This window comes from Oreochromis niloticus, linkage group LG23, assembly GCF_001858045.2.
Source record: "Oreochromis niloticus isolate F11D_XX linkage group LG23, O_niloticus_UMD_NMBU, whole genome shotgun sequence".
NCBI classification, from domain to species: domain Eukaryota; kingdom Metazoa; phylum Chordata; class Actinopteri; order Cichliformes; family Cichlidae; genus Oreochromis; species Oreochromis niloticus.
In genome coordinates this window covers 27,947,484-27,967,086 of record NC_031986.2, presented here as the reverse complement: position 1 = coordinate 27,967,086, position 19,603 = coordinate 27,947,484, and positions in this window count along the sequence as shown.

Sequence of the window (19,603 nt, the reverse complement as noted above, 5' to 3'; positions counted from 1 at the left end):
CCCCACCCATTGATCCATGCTGCTGAATTCACATCCACAGCAGCTCACACACACTTTCTACCTTCACCTGCAGAGGAAACACAAATCATTCATGTGCACATCAACTGAAATCCTCCTTTCCATCATGTGTGCTGTCCAAATATCAGCTGCTTCTTTTCTGCTTTGTCTCAGTGTCAGCTGAATGCAGTCAGACAGCAGTGTGAGGCAGAGGAAGCTGCCATCAACTGCTCTACGTCTACTATCAATCCACTGTATGGAGCCATGAAGCACACACGATGCATTCACTGACACACACTGATTCACTGTGACTGGAAGCTTCAGTCCATTCAGTCAGTTCAACATGTCATTTCAGCTGATCCAGCCATCTGCTTGAATAAGCCACTATGATAACTACAACAACAATAAAATAAATAAAGATTTTGGTCATACCACACAGCAGATCCAGAGGCTTCAGCACACCTTGTTCCATCCTTCTCTAAGTCAAGTCATTAAAAGTCATCTTTTAAACTTTAAGTGTTAGTAAAATTCAGCTCTTAATGTTCATCTGTTCTACTGTTTATTAAGAAAAGAACAAGTAACCAGAATATAATGGGGGGCTAATGATGAACAAAACAACAAAAAAAATATTCTGAGATTACTTTTTTGTATTTATTTCTATGAATAAATGAGTAATTTCCTAAAACTCAAAGAGTTATAAAACATAAAATGCTGAAATGTGTGATCCAAAACAAAAGTGTTAAAGATCTGATAAAACTACTAAGAGAAATATGTAAATTCATTGGTATTTCCACCTGGGGGTCTACAGTACATGGGTTAATGTTGGGTTTTACAAGATGGTCATATGTTAACTTTGACAACACTAACATCTACTTTAAGGAGTGAGAAGTAAATGCATCACAGAAGCTAAATTTATTTAAATAAATTACAACTGATTTGCATAAGGTTGATACAGATGTTCCAAAGAGGCTCCATGAGATGCTTCACACTAAGTTCACTTCCTGTCTGCAATGTGATTGTAGTTTTTTATTACCTGAGCTAATGTGAATGTGGTAAAAGCACTGCAACTGAAGTTTTCTGTCATTTCTTTGAGAAAAGAAAAACTGAAAAGTTCTAAACTCCTTAAAATGTTGGTATTATGTAACAGAGTCACACAGACATCATATGTTAAAGGAACGGTCCTCCAGCCTGTAAACACTGTCATAGATGACAGAGGACTGAAAAAATAAGGGGCAATAGTAAATAAAACAAAAAATGTCATTTGATTTATTCTAAACTGGAAAATATTTTCTCTCCACCATTTTGATGACTAACAGTCTCATTTCTAGGTGACTGTTGTTGTAATTCGATGTATAAATAAAACTGAACTGGAACTTCTGCTGTACAAGCTAAGAGGTCCTCTCATGTGTAATGACACGAAAGAACAACTTACATTTCACCATAACCCTTACTGAAGAAAGGGCAGTTTGGAAATTTAAATGACAATTCCTGTACATTACTCTAAAATCAGTGCTGTGAAGGTGATTTTAAGATCACGACCTGATTTAAAACAGAATCTAACATAAGTATTCTGAGATATTGAGGGTGTATGGCAAACGTGCTCACAGGATAGCAAAAATGTAAAACAAGCTCTTCTTGTTTCCTTGGCACAATAAGAAAACACAACAAAGAATGTGCCCCTATGAAAGACAAAGTGTCACTGCTTCCTTGTTTTACATGCAAACTCAGGTGAGAGCTGCCAGACTCTTAGTTAAGTTGCTGCTGACCTTCAACTAACTCTGCTGCTGCTCTGATCACAGACAGTGATGCAGCAGAACTAACCTGCACACAGCTGATGTTAGCCAGGAAAAGATTGCAGACTGACTTTAATGGAGAGACCAGAAATTAAAACACACACAGCATGTTGTGTGAAGAAATCAAACACGAGCTGAACAAACAGTAAAGTTCCTTAAGTTAAACTGTTAAAGGAGGAAACAAAGCAAACTTGCAGTTTCTTCAAACACAAACATGAACAACAAGCTCCACTCCACACCTAGACACTGAACACGGACACACAGGAGAGCTGCTTCCTGTAAGGAGGCGGGACTCCACCTGAAGTTTAGCACTGGTATCAGGGTCAGGAGTCAGATTTTCACAATAAGAGCACGTTGCTTTTGACTTGATTTTATACTTGTCCTGTTGTTCAGTATATAAGATAATTTCTTCTTGGACTCTTCTGGATTCTTTTATTTCCATCTTCTTCAGCTTAGATACAGAATAGAATGAAATATCCCTTTAGTGTCGTTGTGCATGTACAATGAAATTGTGGGTGCTCCGCACCAACTGTACTGCAATAAAATATAAATAGTAGACAGGACTAAATAATTGAACAGAGAAAAATATACAAAACAAGAGAGAAGACACACGTTAGAGAACAGGTTGCAAAGTGTTTGCAAGTACTGGAAATATTCCAAAGTATAAGAATACATGGTACCGTACAATCAACACAGTCCAGGTGTCATTTCCTATTTTAGCATGACTTTAGTGTATTTATTTACCCCAAATTTCCCTCATTTTTAAAGCAGTTTGGACTCCTTGTAATGTATTTTACGGATTTTTTCCCAATATAAATCAGTAGAGTTACGTAAACATGCTGGCATTTAAAGGGTTGGAAAAAAAAATCGGATTAATATTTGATATTTATACAGTACTGTGCAGAAGTTTGAGGCAGGTGTGGAAAAATGCTGTAAACAAAGAATGCTTTCAGAAATATAAATAATTGTTTCTTTGCCCTAAATCTATTCTGCAGCAGGACAACGGCCCCAAACATACAGCCAAAGTCATTAAGAACTATCTTCAGCATGAAGAAGAACAAGAAGTACTGGTATAGCCCCCACAGAGCCCCGATCTCAACATCATCGAGTGTGTCTGGGATTACACGAAGAGACAGAAGGATGTGAGGAAGCCTACATCCACAGAAGATCTGTGGTTAGTTTTCCAAGATGTTTGGAACAACCTACCGGCCGAGTTCCTTCAGCAACTGTGTGCAAGTGTACCTAGAAGAATTCATGGGTGGTCACACCAAGTACTGATCAGATTTAGATTTCTCTTTTGTTCATTAACTGCATTTTGTTGATTGATGAAAATAAATGATAAACACTTTTTGAAAGCATTCTTTGTTTACAGCAATTCTTCCTCACCTGCCTAAAACTTTTGCTCAGTACTGTAGTTCAGGCTTGGGTAGTTTTAAAAGATTTGTCATTTAAATTGATAAAAAATAAATAAATAAATAAATAGAATTTTCAATAAAAAACAGAAACCCACAAAACAAACAAGGGAAACAATATTACAATTTAATATTTTTAGAGTGGTTTTGGGCGAGGGGCTTTTTTTGTGTTTGGGGTAAAACAAGTCAGGATTTTTAAGGGTTAGTGAAGACATGAACTGAAAGCAACATACTTGATCCTGCTGTCTCCTGCACGCGTACAGTGTCTGAATATAAAAGCTCAGCTGTTTCTCAGTCACATGATCGTCCTCTGTCTCTCCACTCTGGCTGGAGATTGATGTAAAGTGGCTCAGATCAGTGAAACTACTGCATGATAACCTGGATTCAAAGAGAAAAACGCATTTCCATGTTTGTCAGTGAAAATATTTAATGTGAAAGTTGCAGAGACCAGACTCTAAAAAGCTAAAACTCTCCAGTCCCCCCTCCTCACCCACCCACACACACTCACACACACTCACACACACCCACTACACCCAGAATATCTTTACAGTATTAACAGAAAAACCAAAATTAAAACACAAACAGGAAAAATGTGCAAACAATAACAATGAAAGTGAGACAATAATTAAGGATAAAGAGAGAGAGGAAAGCTGTGGTTATTAATGTGTCCACCAGAGGGAGCCACAGCTGCCTTCTCTGATCACCATCACTGACCCACCATGAACATCATCACAAACATCTGTCTCCAATGAAACCTTCCTTCTCCTCCTCCTGATGCTCTCTGTGTACCTTTTACCCCTCAGAGGTCAGAGGTTACTTCATTGCGACCACCTTACCACCAGGTGAGCTTTATTCGTGCTTCAGGTTTGCTGTGACCCCGCCCACCTCCAAACACAGTGCCAGTGTTTCTGATCAGTGTGTAGATGATGGTCTACATTTCTTCTCCTCATCCTGTGGATTTATTTACTCAATAAATAACATTAATAATAATAATAATAATAAATGCTCTTTGATCATCTATAAAAGTATTTAGTCTTTAAATAAAAAAAAGAGTCCAGCTCAGTCTGTGTTCGAGGCCTCGCTCCTATCAAGGATTCAGTAGGAGGAAGATGAGGAGCGTGAGGCTGGTGGTGAGATGAAGGTAACCTGCTGTGAAGCTGGAGCCTGCAGATGAAAGTCCAGGAGTCCTCTGAGCTTCAGAGACGCACTGATCTGCATCTGAAGCAGAGAGTGGAGGAGCTCAGAGGGACACGACAACAAAGCTGTGAACATGCTCAGAGAGGAGGAGGAGCTAACCTGACACAGTGAACTTGATCGTCTCTTTGAGCTTCAGCTGTGGGATGAAGCAGGTGTAGCTGCTGCTGTCTGACAGCTGCAGGTACTTCAGGAGGATGGAGAAGTTTCCCTGGTTACAGGCGTGAGGGAAGCTCTGCACTCACCCTCTGAACAGGTGATGCTGGAAGCGAACATAAGGGCTGCTGAGGATGATGTCCAGCACGGTCCGGTCCTCTCTGTCCCTCCAGAAAACACCGACTCTATGAGGCAGGCACAGCACCTCGGGGCAGACGCACTGCAGCAGGACTTCACCTCCAACCAGGGCGCACACATGCACCACACTGCTCACTGACAGACAGAGAAAAATGAGACGCTCTCACCTCACAAAGAGGAAAAAACTGCACTGCATTTAAAACACAACAGAGACAAAGCCTACCCATCTGTCTGATCAGTAACTGTAATCTGATTACTGGACTCTACATAGCAGTGTTGAATTTAAAATCTTCCCGTTTGATGAGAGAACAGAGGGAGACTCACCTGTGTGTGAGACGATGAAGACGAGGCAGGTGACTGCAGCTCTGTGGACACACAGATGATTACAGCACACCTGAGTCAGACTCATCACAGCTCAGAGGTGTGTTTGTAGGTTTACTTTGAAAGGTCTGAACTGTGAGCAGACCACATGTTAAAGATTTTACTTTGAAAGGATTCTCAGACTTGCAGGTTCCTCTGTGGGGTCACTGAACGTCTGTGTTAAGAAGTGAAGCGCACAAATGTGAGAAACTGCTGCTTCTTACTGTCAGCCTGTCTGCGTCCCTGAGCTTCATGCTCACCTGTCACAGGTAACTCTGAGAGCTCTCCAACCTCTCTTTGAACCTGAGCAGACAGGTTGAGTGAGGCTGGGAGTGAACACCTGAGGACCTGCTGCACGTCACACCTGTATAAAAGCTCCATGTCCATCCAGCAGGCTCAGCTTCTTCTTCTTCTTCTTCCCTTGCTCTCTAACAGTAGCGGTTTTTGATACAGGTGACACGGGCGGTTGCCCGGGGCGGCATCGTGGTGGGGGGCGGCATCACGGGTATCGGCAAAAAAAAAATCAAAAAAAAATCAATTGCTCGTACTCATGCTGCCCCGACGTCATGCCAGCGCATATTGGGAATGTCACAGCGGTTTTCTATCGCCCATTTGCTGGGAGTAAGGGCGCCCTCCGTTTGCGAGGTGCGCCTGCTGCGTGCGGCAGAGGGAGGAGAGGGCGGGGCGGCGGGGGATTCTCTGGCTGGCTGGAGCAGCATCTAATAACCAACTCGCAAAATAAAACAAAATAAAACAAAACAACAAACACGAAAACACCAGACATCGTGATACAGACTTATAATTTGCACCGATGTTTTTTCGAAATTCAATACGCGAAAAGTGAGCGCGAGAGCCCTCGGTGCGCCTGCTCGCTGCTGAAGTCAAAGTAAACTTTACTGTCATCTCCGCTACATACAGTCCAGTATATAGAGAGACGAGACGACGAGGCTCCAGTTACAGCAGTGCAAATAAACGAACAATAAATATAGTAGAGTAAGAAAATAAATATATACTTTAGGACTCGGGGTAAAGGGATCAATGACAATTTAAAATTTATAATTTACAGTTTGATGATTTAAAGTCTCACACACAAGGGGAGGGGGCCGGCTGCTTCCAAACAGAGCACATTTCATTCATAATGTTGTAAATCCAAGCCAATTATGTATTCATGATTTGAATCCTGGGTTGTGTGAAATCCCAGAAATACACCTTAGACAAAGTGAATCTGTGAACTAAGGTGTAGGTCTATTAGGATATGGTGATCCTCGGGTTGGGGATTTGTGTTCATACTGGAGTGCAAAATTAAAACTAATGGCAGATGGACAAGAAAAGTTCAAAGCCATCAGGTGCTCAGTTTAGAAAAAATAGAAAAGAAGAGGAGGAGAAACGAGCAAAAGATACATGTAAGCAGATGTGTGATTGGATAATGGCAGGTCATCCTGAAACAATCAGAATCAGAATACTTTATTAATCCCTAAGGAAATAATGTGGATTACAGTTGCTCCAATAAGAAATGGTAAAAATAGTAACAGTAACAGACTAAACTCCAAACAATACATTATGTTACAGATTTTAATATTAATGAGTCATTGTCAATTGTTGATTTGTCCTGTTCTCATTGTATGATGAATTATGATGGCTGTTTGGTAGCCGTTTGCATACAATGCATACTATCTCTCTCTTCATATGTGTGTGTGTGTGTGTGTGTGTGTGTGTGTTTCTCTGGCGAAATTCAGTATGGTTCCGACAACAGTTTTATGTTAATGTATAATCCTTAATATGTTTTGTGTGTGGGGGGGGTGGGGGCGCCAGAGGGAGTGTTCGCCCAGGGCGCCAAACAGGCTAGGACCGCCACTGCTCTCTAACCTCAGCTGGCTCCACTCTCACACCAGGCAAACTGCATCTGCACGCCTTTCACAATAAAAGCTCCAACTGCTGGAGCGCCAGACTACACAGCACCAGGTGGAGCTGTGTCTCCACCTGGTGTACACATTGAGAAACAGCTTTACTCTACCCTTAAATGAGTAAACTTATTTAATCTGCTTTAATCAGTGCTGTGAATGTTAACAAAAATAATCCACTCCAATCCTCAGTTCTTTACTTCATTTATTTTTTTTTTTATATTGGTAACAAGTAAAATCCAACTCATACGCATGTATATGAAGTAAAGACTGGATTACATAAACACTCACTGACTTTCAGCCACCCATGAAAGTCCTTTATGGGGGAGATAAAGGATGGTTTGTGGAGTTTTTAGAGATGCTTTTAAATTATTTTTTTTTTTAAAGCGCCTTCATTCAGTTTAAAATGGCTCAACTCCATGCTCACATTTCCACGGAAAAAGACATTCCGGACATTCAGGAGTGGTCCATACTGTGTTCCTGTGAAACCTGGCTGGGGGAGAGGATAGGGGAGACCGGGGATAGTTGTAACATTTTTGACATTTCTGTCTGTAACTTGGAGCTCTTTTAAGGTAGTGCATTGAAAATTTAATGCAAAGTATTTACATGTCTCTGCTATTAAATAGTGCAGCTATTTTCTCTGCAGCACAATTACCCATTGCATGGTATGGTCTCAAACACAAAGAGTGAAATGTTACAATTAACCCCATAGTCTGGGTTAGTTGTAACATATCCTGGGGTGAAATGTAACACAATGAAATAAGGGTACTAACAAAACATTAACATGTAATCTTTGTTTATTCAACACATGAATGCACTTAGAGCCATTTATGTAGCTATGTGTGTGTGTGTGACAGAATGCAGAAATCTAGCTTTTGAACATATTCCAACCCCCCAAAAAAGACAAATGATGGAATTTTCTGCAACTGAATATTTCATTAATTTTGGTTGGTCTTCCTTGAGTTTGGCCTCATTGGCTCAGTGGGCATTATAACCTACAACTCTTGCACCAACTTTTGAACATAACAATGAAGCTGAAAAAATGGAGTTGTGCACCAGCATCGCAATTCCATTACTTTTTATCATGGCTTACCTTGGTGTGGTTTGCAAAGTGCTTCAGAAAGATGAGGAAATCTGTTTCTTGCACCCATCCTGATTTATTTCCACTACCAATACTTCCTACTGGTCCATCTCTGACACAGTGGTCTGCATAATGTATGTGTGGGAACACAAACAGTGGAGGAATTGTGTTGCCAATGGCATTAACCGCATATACAAAGGTGACCAGTGAACCTCTCTCTGCTGATGTCGTTGCCCCAACTTGTTTAATATAAGTTAAAGTAATAGTGTGGTAAGTTGTAACATCTGCACTATTGTTACAACTAACCCAGACTGTTGTTGTTACAACTGACCCAGACTCCTATAGCCATGAACTAGCTAACAATACAGCCAATGGCTAAAACATTAGCACAGGAGACCTACACAGAATATATCCCCATAGACATACAAATAACATAATTTAAGTTTGATGCATTTAACTGCGAAGCAGATAATGCTATTAGAAATTGAAATAAAGTAGAAAAACTTACTTTTGGGCATAAAAATTACTTTTTTTCATATTAAATTGTCTGTGTTTGAAAAAATGTGCTGATTTTTCACATGTGATAGCAGAACTGAATTGGGCATGCACAGGATGAATCACATCATTTGAAACTTAGCCCTGATTGGAGAAATTGGAAGTGTTACAACTGACCCACGTTACAACTATCCCCGGTCTCCCCTACTAGGGCTGGGTATCGTCACTGATTTCTAGAATCGATTCAATTCCGATTCACAAGGTCCCAAATCGATTTGATGCACGATTCGATTTAATTCAATTGGATTCAATTCGATTTAAATCTGGGAAATTTTGACAGTCAGAAATATTATAATTCAGATCAGTACATTTACATATTTTTGTATCAATAAAAAGGAAGCTGACACACGCAAGACTTTATCAAAGGTGTGAGCGTCACAGCAGATGTCTTTGTGTCAAAGTAGCTGAAGATAAAACACAGAAAAACATGAAGGTGAATATTCCTGGCCTGAGATTTTATAAAAATATTCTGCAGTACATCAAAAACAAAAGAAAACCATTAATCAACATATGAACGTTACCTCTGACGTTACAGCGGTGTTATTAGAGACATGGCTAAGCGTTTTGCATTTTGCATAATTTTAAAAAGTTTAAATTTGTTCAGTATTGAACGGCAGAAATTAGGTTTTCTTTTCAGAAGTATGTAAAACGAAAAAAACAACAACAAAAAAAACAGCGGCTGACAGCGCTGTAAACAACGATAGGCTTGTGCATAACAAGCAAGCGAATAATGAAGAAAACAGATTTTTAGACGGGAAACTGTTCTTGAAGTACAGAGAGAGAGCGAGAGAGCTGTGCATCCTGGTGGAAGCAAAACAGTAAAAGTCAGAGTTGTTGTTGTTTATGTGAAGCGTAGTTTGGATCTTCTTTTGCTGCTGGTTCGGTCAATATTGTTTGGAGAGAGATAAAACTAACAGCTTTAGAATCAGCGCAAAAAGGGCGTGAACACAAAGCGCGGACCCGCCGACAGATCAGAATCAGCCAGCTGTCGGCTTTCAGCCCCTACCGTGTCCGTGCAGTCAGGTGAGAAAGGCGACGTCTCACTGATCCGCGCTGTGTGTTTACGTCTTTGTGCAGAATCCGTGTACCTGCTCTCACTTACTGTCTTAGCTGTTTGGTGGTTGATGAAATTTTGTGAGATTTCACCTGAGATTCTGGCATTTCTGGCAAAATAAATTTATATTAAAAAATCGATTCAGGATTTTAATGAATCGATTTTACGTTATCCAAGCCAGAATCGATTTTAATCGATAAATCGATTATAAAAACCCACCCCTAGAGGATACCTGATACGGCAATAACACCACGCGCCACGGACAGCGGCAAGATCCGCGGCGGTGGAACGGCCGCCCTCGTCAAGCAAATCCTGTCCTAAAAATGTGGAATTTCTGAATCTGAGGTCCAGACCTTTTTATTTGCCCAGAGAACTGCAGTGCACTATTGTGAGTGCCGTGTATATTACCCTCATCCGCTAATGAGGAGGCTGCACTGAAAAGGCTGCACGACATGATCAGCAAGCACGAAAAAAACCAAAAAAAAAAAAAAAACCAAACTGCATCAGTTTGTAACCTTCCCCACCAGGGGAAATAAAACACTGGATCACTGTTACAGCAACATCAAAAATGCCTTCTCAGCTGTACCAAATCAGGGCTCTGGTAGACAATGTTCTTGTCTATGGCAAGGAAAACAACCTCATCCTCAACACGGACAAGACCAAGGAATTAATACTGGACTTCAGGAAGAACCTCCCTCCCCTGCAGCCTCTTATCATCAAAGGAAAGGAGGTGGAGAGGGCCAACGGCCACAGATTCCTGGGACTGCAGGTTACATCAGACCTGAGCTGGAGTCTCAACACCACAGCAACAGTGACAAAAGCCCAGCAAAGGCTTTATTTCATTCAGCTGCTCAGGAAAGCTGGCATGAACCACCGCCCTCTCACGCAGGCCTACAGAGGACTGCCGAAAAAGAGCAGAGAGAATTATCAGGGACTCACACCATCCAGCTCACCTTCTGCTCAAACAAAAACCGTACGTACAATCTGAGACACAACAGAGAGGTAGACTTGTAGTCAAGACCGCCTAATCCGAGACCAAGACAAGACCAAGACCAGAGGGTATCAAGACCAAGACAAAGACCAAGACCAGAGGGTATCGAGACCAAGACAAGACCAAGACCAAGACCAAGTTGAGACGAGACCAAGACCGAGACCGAGTCGAGACGAGACCAAGACCAAAACCAAGACCGAGACAAAAAAAGTCTTTAAACTGCAGCCAGATGCTGCTTCGTTTACAGGTGTCAGGCATATTTATGTGTTTTTGCTTTTGCACAGCCCTCCTCACCGCTGTCTACTGTCTCACTCACTTACTGAGAGGACAGACGCACGCTCCACTTGACTGTCGCGTCTCTCACCCTCTCTGTTTTTCACATAATGATATTATCCTATATCCTCGCATGTGATTGGCAACAATATGGAGGGATTGGAGCATAACTGAGCCACTGTGTGAGAGCTGAGCAGCGAAAGGAAATTAAGTGAGGGTAGAAATGACTGAAAGATTATTAGGCTCTGTTTTGAGTTTTGTTCAAAAAAGAATGACTTCATATAGGAAAAAAAATAAATATCACATATGCAGGACATCTTAAACTAGTTTTTTAATTAAGCAGCAAGGCAGAATAAAGTCGGGCCTGTATCAAGACACAGGGACTAAACCCCAATTCAACCAGACCCAGAACTGATCCGGAATTAAAACAGGACTACAACAGTTCAAAATCAGGACTACTTAGGACTTAACCAAGACAGAACCAGAATCAGAACTAGATGATAGTAGCACTGAAAATCATCATAGACCTGCACTACACTTATTTTTTTTAATTCTACCAAAGTACACTATTTAGATTGAGAAAAGTTTATATAATTATTTAGCCTTGTTGTGCAAACAAGCCTGCATAACTTAATAAATATAGAATTTGAAAAGTAACAAATGGTATCTAAAAAGAAACAGGTACTAGATACATGTTCTGATGAGTTTTGGCAAACAACCATTTCACTAACATGTGTGTCTCACCTGCTCTTGTTCCATCTTTGTTCTGTCCTCATTCTCCATCTCCCTCTCTGTTCCTCTCTGTCCCTCTCTGCTCCTCTCTCTCCCTCTTTGTGCTGACAATCAAGCCAAACACCAACATCATCAAATATACAGTTGAAACCAGATATTTACATACTCTTCAGATAAAAACACAAACACTTTTTTAATTGTAACATCAAATCAGACTAAATGTTTATTTTTTTAGATTGATAAATATAAAAAACATATTTGTTAACTTTAAGAGTAAAGAGAAAAACTATATGTATTTCTTAATTGCAAATGGCACCAAATTGTATTCAAAATTGAGCCACACTTATGTAGCTCCACAATTCTGTTCCTGGTGTTTTGGTTGACATCTCTTGATTTTCACATGTCACAGAAACAGGCTCTGTGTTTTGCCTTATATGCATCCACAGGTGTGCCACCAATTTACTCACATGGACTCTACTAACCTATCAGAAGCTTCTTAAGCTCAGAATGGAATCGTCTGGAGTTTTCTTATTAATTAACAATAAACTTGGTGTATATGTTCTCCTAAATTTGATGAAAGGGATAAAAATAGACAGCTCTGTCTCTCTTTATTCTGTCATTAAACTAATTCAAAAGATATTTCAACATTTATTTATCTAAAACAAAAGTTTACTCTAAATTAATGTTTAACAGTAAAAAATAGTTTTTATGTTTTCTACCTAAAGTGTATGTAAATATCTGGTTTCAACTGTGAATATACTGCTGTGTATTGAAATTTCTCTTGTTTTGCATAGATATACTGAACAACATACAAAGCATAATATATAAAATAACATCTACCTGAGTTTTTTCTTTGAAAGAAGCTTCTTATGTCCATTGTTGTGTTCATCAGTACACAATTGAAACCGATTTAGAGAGTTTGTTTAGCCGTGGAGGGTAACAACTGAAAATATGAAATGTAAGCTAAGGCTCTCTAAAAAATCAGCACTGTTGTTCGGCTTTTTATTTATCCATTTGTTGATTCACTCGAAGAGCAAGTAACGCAACCAACTGATCAGTTTGATATCAATCGTTTGTGATACACCGTCATATTTACAGTATTAGTTCAGTACGAATGATTTGCTTTGGTACCTGGTCAAACTTAAGCTGTCCTCTGTCTGCAGCTAACTCGCAGGCAGCAGCTTCTCCCCCCTCGCTCACATGCGTGCTGTGCTCAGTCGCCTACTGCCTGAGCTCGGATCATACCAAAATTAGGGGGAATTTACGACGGTGCCCCATGCTTCTGAAAAAATGACCCGGGCTTAAGCCCAGTAAGCCACCCCCCCGCTCCGCTAATGGTTGACTCCAAATCTCCCGAACACTATGTCGATTTGAGAACGGAAGACCGAAACAGCGAGACCAAGACCGAGACAAGACAAAAGTCCGTCGAGACCAAGACAAGACCAACACAAAAGTCCATCGAGACCAAGACCGAGACCAAGACCACGTAAAAGTGGTCTCGAGACCGGTCTCGAGACATCCAACTCTACAGAGAGGACAGCATCATCACACACAGAACAAGGTTTTTTAACAGCTTCTTCCCCACAACTGTCAGACTGATGGCAAAACACAAACACTGAAATACTCACACAACACTGAACATGCCACAGTCAGACTGTTGGCAAAACAAAACAAAAAACACTGAACACTTAAAATAACACAGTGATACCTCACCTCAATTCAAATGTACAATGGGATTAAATCACTGACTAATGTGCAATATACTCACTGAAACAGATTTGTGAAAATGTGCAATATTATCCGTGCAGTGCTAGGAAGTGTATTACCACCCTCTCTGTACAGTGTTGCTCCATTCCTTGCTCTATTTCTATTTCTCTCTTAGTTGTTTTGTTTTCATCTTGTAAAAATGTAACTTGACATGGAGAGCTTTGCACAAGAATTCCAATGTGCATGGACTGTTGGTCCTGTGCACAAATGGCAAATAAAAATCTTAAATCTCTTTTAAAACTTAAGTCACTTTGAAGATGGAGCTTTGTGTTTTCTGAAGAACTAAACACTCTTTTAGCTGGGTTTATACTGAGATCACATGAAGACCATGTAGGAAAGTGAGAAAATCCAGGTTATGCAGTAAATTCAGAGGTGTGGATCACCATAAATCAAACTTTTATGCTTGTCGAGTGGGAGCTAAAGTTAATTGGCACATTGTTAGTGTTAAGGTTCAAAAATTGGAGAAAAGGAGTACGGAGGGCTCACAAGCAAATAACAACTCTGGTCCAGAAGATGTGATCAAAGCAAAGATTTATTGTTTACACGCGTGGAGTCCGACGCTGGGCAAAGTCAGCAATCGAACTAAACTTACAATAATTAGACAAAGGTTTTATATGGGTAAGACAACAAAGCCCCCTCTTTTGCAAAAACAGACACAATGCAGCTTACGTCAACCTAAACCACAAAATGTTCCGTTAACTTTAACATAGTTTTAAAGAACATTACGTCTCATCTCCATCCCGGTGTCGCCCCATGAGCGCCTTCTTATCTCCCAGAACATCAGGTGCACTTCCTGTAACCATCTGACAATATGCCAGCGCAGTTTGCAATTGCAGCAAAAATACATCTTAACTTCTTACCTACTAAAGTGAATCTACTATGGTGTGTATGTGTGTGTGTGAGTGTGTGTGGGTGCCTGCTGTGTATGCTATGTATGTGTCATGACCTCTCCTGCACCCCGGCTCACCTCACACCTCTCGTCCTAGCCAGACATAAGGCCTGAGCTCATACACAGCTGAACTATGTGTGACTTCTAGACTAAATGTCACACTCAAATGATGATACTCAAACCATGAAGAAACTTACTTAAACTGAACATAAATGAAACTTAAAACTTACTTCAAAGGATATAAGTGATAAATGATACAAACTTAAATCTTAGCTCTAAAGGATATAAGTAATAAAAGATAAAAATAACTCCAGGCGTATGTCATGTAAGCAGGTGTGTTGCAATTCCTTTCAGAGCTCCTGTCCTCCTCACCGTGTATTGGCTGATCCTTAACGCCTGCCAAGAGTTTCTGACCCTCAGTTGACCAGGAGCCACAGCTCTTTAATAAGCTCAAATGCAATCATGTATAAAAGATTAAAATCATTTTCATCACAAAGGTTCTCTCTTCTCAGATCTGCCAATCTGTTTGCTCGTCTCTACTACAGTTTAATCATTGAAAATTACACTGATCAGCATGCTATGTGGAAGTTACAGATTACATAATGGCAAAAGCATTTTGTCAGACCCCTCATTAGCTACACTGGTGCAGAGTGACTCTCTGACAGTTTGTGTTTTCAAGCAGACTGAAAGCTTTACATCCATGAGACATTAAATGAATAACTTCTAGAGGACATTTGGCAGAGTCTCTCGTTGTTTGGTTAATTTGTGAGTGTTAAATTTGAAGCAAACTGTCTTTTTTGTGATTAAATGCATAAATTCACTCTAACTGAACAAAACTGACATTTTATTTACCCCGCAGTTTATCTGTAAGGCATCAGTACTGAAACTCTTTGACAGCTGCAGAGGTCATAGTTTGATTTATAGAGCCTAGTATGAGATACGGAGGTTGAAAGAGTATGAACATGAAAAGAGAAACAGTCCTGGATGCCAGGTGTAGGTGGATCACAGGTAGATGGTGCACAGGTCTCTACTCCAGCTGAGTGTAGATAACATAAAGTGGTTTTGCATTAGGTGGAGCTGGACAGTTCTCAGATCAGTGACAGTGAACGACTGTAATGATTTATGAACCTGCACAGTGTGATGAACAGGCACTGGAGTGGTAACCTATACTGGCCCTTTTCTGGAGTACATAAATAAATTTCATAGCTGGGGAACAAGTTTAGGTGATCAAATTCACAAGCAGATGGATAAAATATGTTCATTATGTGAATTATGATCTCACTATCACCAAGAAAGGCTGGATAATCCAGGATATGCCTGCCGTTTCCATGCTGTGTCATCGAGTTTATGAAGCATTGAGGTTTCCAAACACCCAGGTCATGTGACCACGGCTGATTGAAGTTTTGATGTGTTTCAGCCTGGTTTCAACAGGTGGCTCACCTGCTGCTTCCAGGTTTAGTTAAAAAAGTGCTGAACAAACACGATGATACTGAAAACTCCCAGAAAGCTTAAAAGTCATCATCATCATCATCATCAGTAACAGCAGCAGCACTCAAAAAATATCATTCTTCACCTTCAATAAACAATAAAGCAACAATTCTGAGTAAAATGAAGCAGACATATATAAATCAAAGGTTTATTGACCCAAATAATTAATCATTAAGGAACATATGCTTGGTATAAACAGAATGTGTACCAGTCAAGTAAAATTTATTTAATCAGCTTTCATTAAATTAACAAAACTACATGGAACATTTCCACTTAATCACAGTAGTTAAAGTTTTCTTAGGCAGAATTTTTCCTTGAGTGTGCAAGACTCTGATGCAAGGTCTGAAGATACCTCACTGATGTGTTTGTTACAGAAATGTGATCTTGTATATTCAGTTTCACAGTCCAGAAATAACAGAAAAACAGAAACATATTTAGTAGAAATATGTACACATGAAAAATATCAATATTATTTCTTTGTCTTTCTCTTAAATAAAAAATGGACTGGGGTGTAACAGCGACTTGCTTTGTTATGAAGGACAAAGTGATGATCAATGAGAACAGAAGAAGACTCTAAAGACCACTGATCACAGGTCAGAGTTGTTTCTTACAGGATCCAGCAGATGTTCCTCCAGAACACCAGTAAAAAAGCATCTCCGTACATGTTTGTTGTGTTTGGTTTTTGATATGATCACATGATGGCACCACGAGGCTGAAAGCTTAAACTTCAGCTCATTGTGATCTCTGGTGAGATTTCAACTACGTCACTTTTGTTTTTATAACGTAAAGAAATCAGATGTCTGAAAAGTCACTGAGGAAGGTTTTAATGACATCTGTAAGTATTAAATTAAAGAAAAACAATTAACTTAAACTTTGATTAAGACCTTCTGACATATTTAAATACTTTCACTCCCATTACAGTTAGTACCTGTAAAGTTTGGGTTATGTTCAAAAGACTTTAAATCATCCCAACGTGTGTTTTAAAGAAAAGCTCTAGTTGAATTTTAGAACTATTTGCTAACAACACAATGAAAGAAGTAGAGGTGAATGATTCACTGTTGAAAACAGAAAAAATGAATACAAACAAAAGAGGGAGAGTTTTTTTCCCCTACATTTTCCACTTTTACAGAACACAAAAGCCAAATATTATTAGTACTAAGTAATAAACACTGTTTCTTGTTACTACTTTACAACTACATTCAAAATAAATATTAGGAAACTGTAAAAATTAAACAAGGTAATAAATAAACCATATAAAATACTGACAGATAAAATCTGAGGTATGAAAGTTGCGAGAACACACAAAGGGAAGTAAATCAGTGACAATGGAAGCAATACAACATTTGGATTAACTGATATGAGCAAAAAATGTCAAAATAGCTTCAAGTGTCTTGTTTTGGTTTGATAACAAAAAACCCTTAAAATCAGTCGAGTTTTCCCCTCCTATAAATTGGTTCAGCTCTTTGTGCCACCATTAAAATTTCACACACATCTGAGGTTTGCATATTTGAGCTCCCATAAAGATCACTTAAATGTAAAATATGTAGGTAAACATGAATTCCTACTGGAATTGGCCCAATGAGGGACAATAAAGGATGTTTCTATTTCTATTCTAAACAAAGTGAAGCTTAACGATTGTTTATAAGGTGCTCAAGCTGCCAGCCTTGAGGATATTTTCACATATTTGTTTTAGAAACAGCAGCAGTGGTGGTAAATATAACAAACGGCATATTTTAGGTGTCAACTGTCATTTTGTTAATAAAAGGTTATTTAAACAAGGCATGAAGACTATGCTTAAACAGAGAAGCACAACAACAAGTCCTCTTTGCCTACTTTAAAGAGCTCAAGAGCACAAACAGGGGGGCAGAGAGGAGAGAAAGGTGGTGTTTGGAGGTCGTCACTGCTGCACCACGAGTCGTAGGAGGCTCAGGATGTGGAGTCGTTATTTTAACAGCAGGTTTCTCTGCAACGCAAAACAACCAATCATCAGTTTAATAAGAACTGAACATGTAAAGAAAAACTAAATTGTTTGATTTTAAGGAAGGAAGCCTAAATCTGAAAATTATGGGAATTCATATAGGAATCTCTGAAACACTGCTGCTGATGATGTAAAAAATAGAAACATTCAGCTACTTTACTGTTTCTGTAAAGCCTGCAGATCACCCGCAGCGTGATCTCTGTCTGGTGCTAACACAGTCAAAAAAACCACATCCTTTGACTGTTAGTTCAGATGTTTCCTGTTTTTTCACTCCGCTTTTAACACTACTGCAGCTCTTTAGCTGAACCTCACACTCAAATACTGATCGACTGATGATCGGATCGATCAGAAACAAACAAAAACAAGCAAGAAAACATCTTTAAGCAGACTGAGTTTGATCACAAACTGAACAACAATCATACAAAACACCCACACCTGCAAAAGGATCATCTGGTTCCACTCATGAAAATTTAATCTGTTAACGTTTGTCCGCCTTCCACATTTGCCTGCTGCTATGTCTTCAAATAGGATCTGATGTCTATTTTTTCTACATATGGTTACAAAAGAGCCAGAACAGTTTCTGTGGGATAGTCTTACATATGCTGCTGATTAACCCCTCCACTGAACATGCATTTAGTGGGAGGGGGTGTGGATTCATAAGGAGGCTTTTTGTGCAGCAGTCAGCTCTTTGTGAGCTCGAGGCTTCATCGGCACTTACTGTGAACAGTTTCTGCACTAAATCAGACTTAAAAAGGAAACCTGTCCTGACTGTCTGTCTGTTTGACCTTCATCCATCCATTTCTACTTACTAATCACTGCAGCTTATCCTTTTCTGCTGCTGCTGCACAACCACTGAGGTGTTCCTAATGAAGTGCTCATGCTGCTGAACTGACCTGTGACGTTCAGAGTCATCTTGTTCTGATAGTCCACTTTGGGGATGTCGCACTCGTACGGGCCGGCGTCGTCCGCCCTCAGGTCCTTTATGAGGATGGAAAGGTTTCCAGTCTTGTATTGGTCTGGGAAGCTGACCACACGACCTTTAAACTTTGGATCTATTTTATCCTCTCTGCTGTCGATGATGTCCAACACAACTTTGTCATCCTTGTCCCTCCAGAAGGCCTTGACCGGCTCGGACAGCTTTTCAGAGTAGACGCAGGGCAGCAGGACCTCATCACCGATGAAGCCGGTCCTCTCAGACTGGCTGCTGGCTGCAGGACGACAGGACAGGTGAGTTACAGGTTACCTGTGTACAGCTTCACCACAGCTCTCTGGTTTAGCTCACTGTGTGCAAAGTGAAGAACTCAGTAAACCCTCTTGAATTTCTCTAAATGTGCAGAGAAGCCAGTTTTACAGGGTTTTTAAACATGAAGACATTCTTGATAAAACAATCTGGAAACCTCAATCTCGCACATTCTGTGCATTGAAAGCAGACAGGTGAGGTGGTTCTGTTAGATTTTGTTCTAGGCAAACCCAAATGGACGGGACCCCGGGGTAGACCCAGAACCTGCTGGGGAGATAATCTCATCTGTCCTGGAAACATCTCGAGATCCACCAGGAGGAACTGGATAGTGTGGCTTTGGGGCAGTATTTATAAAATCTCTCTATCATCATTATCTACGTTACAAAAAAGGACAATAAGGAAAATCCAAAACTTTGATTAGGGAGATCATAATGAATGATTCTTAAAAATAAAAAAACATTTAAATTCACTCACCAATTCATTTTTAACTTCACAAAAATACGTATAAAGCAATAAACAGCCAACTTCCTGATAATATCCTAAAATATGTTTTTAAAATGGACGGGGGACACAGTTTGATGGAGCCAGTTATATTAAAACCATC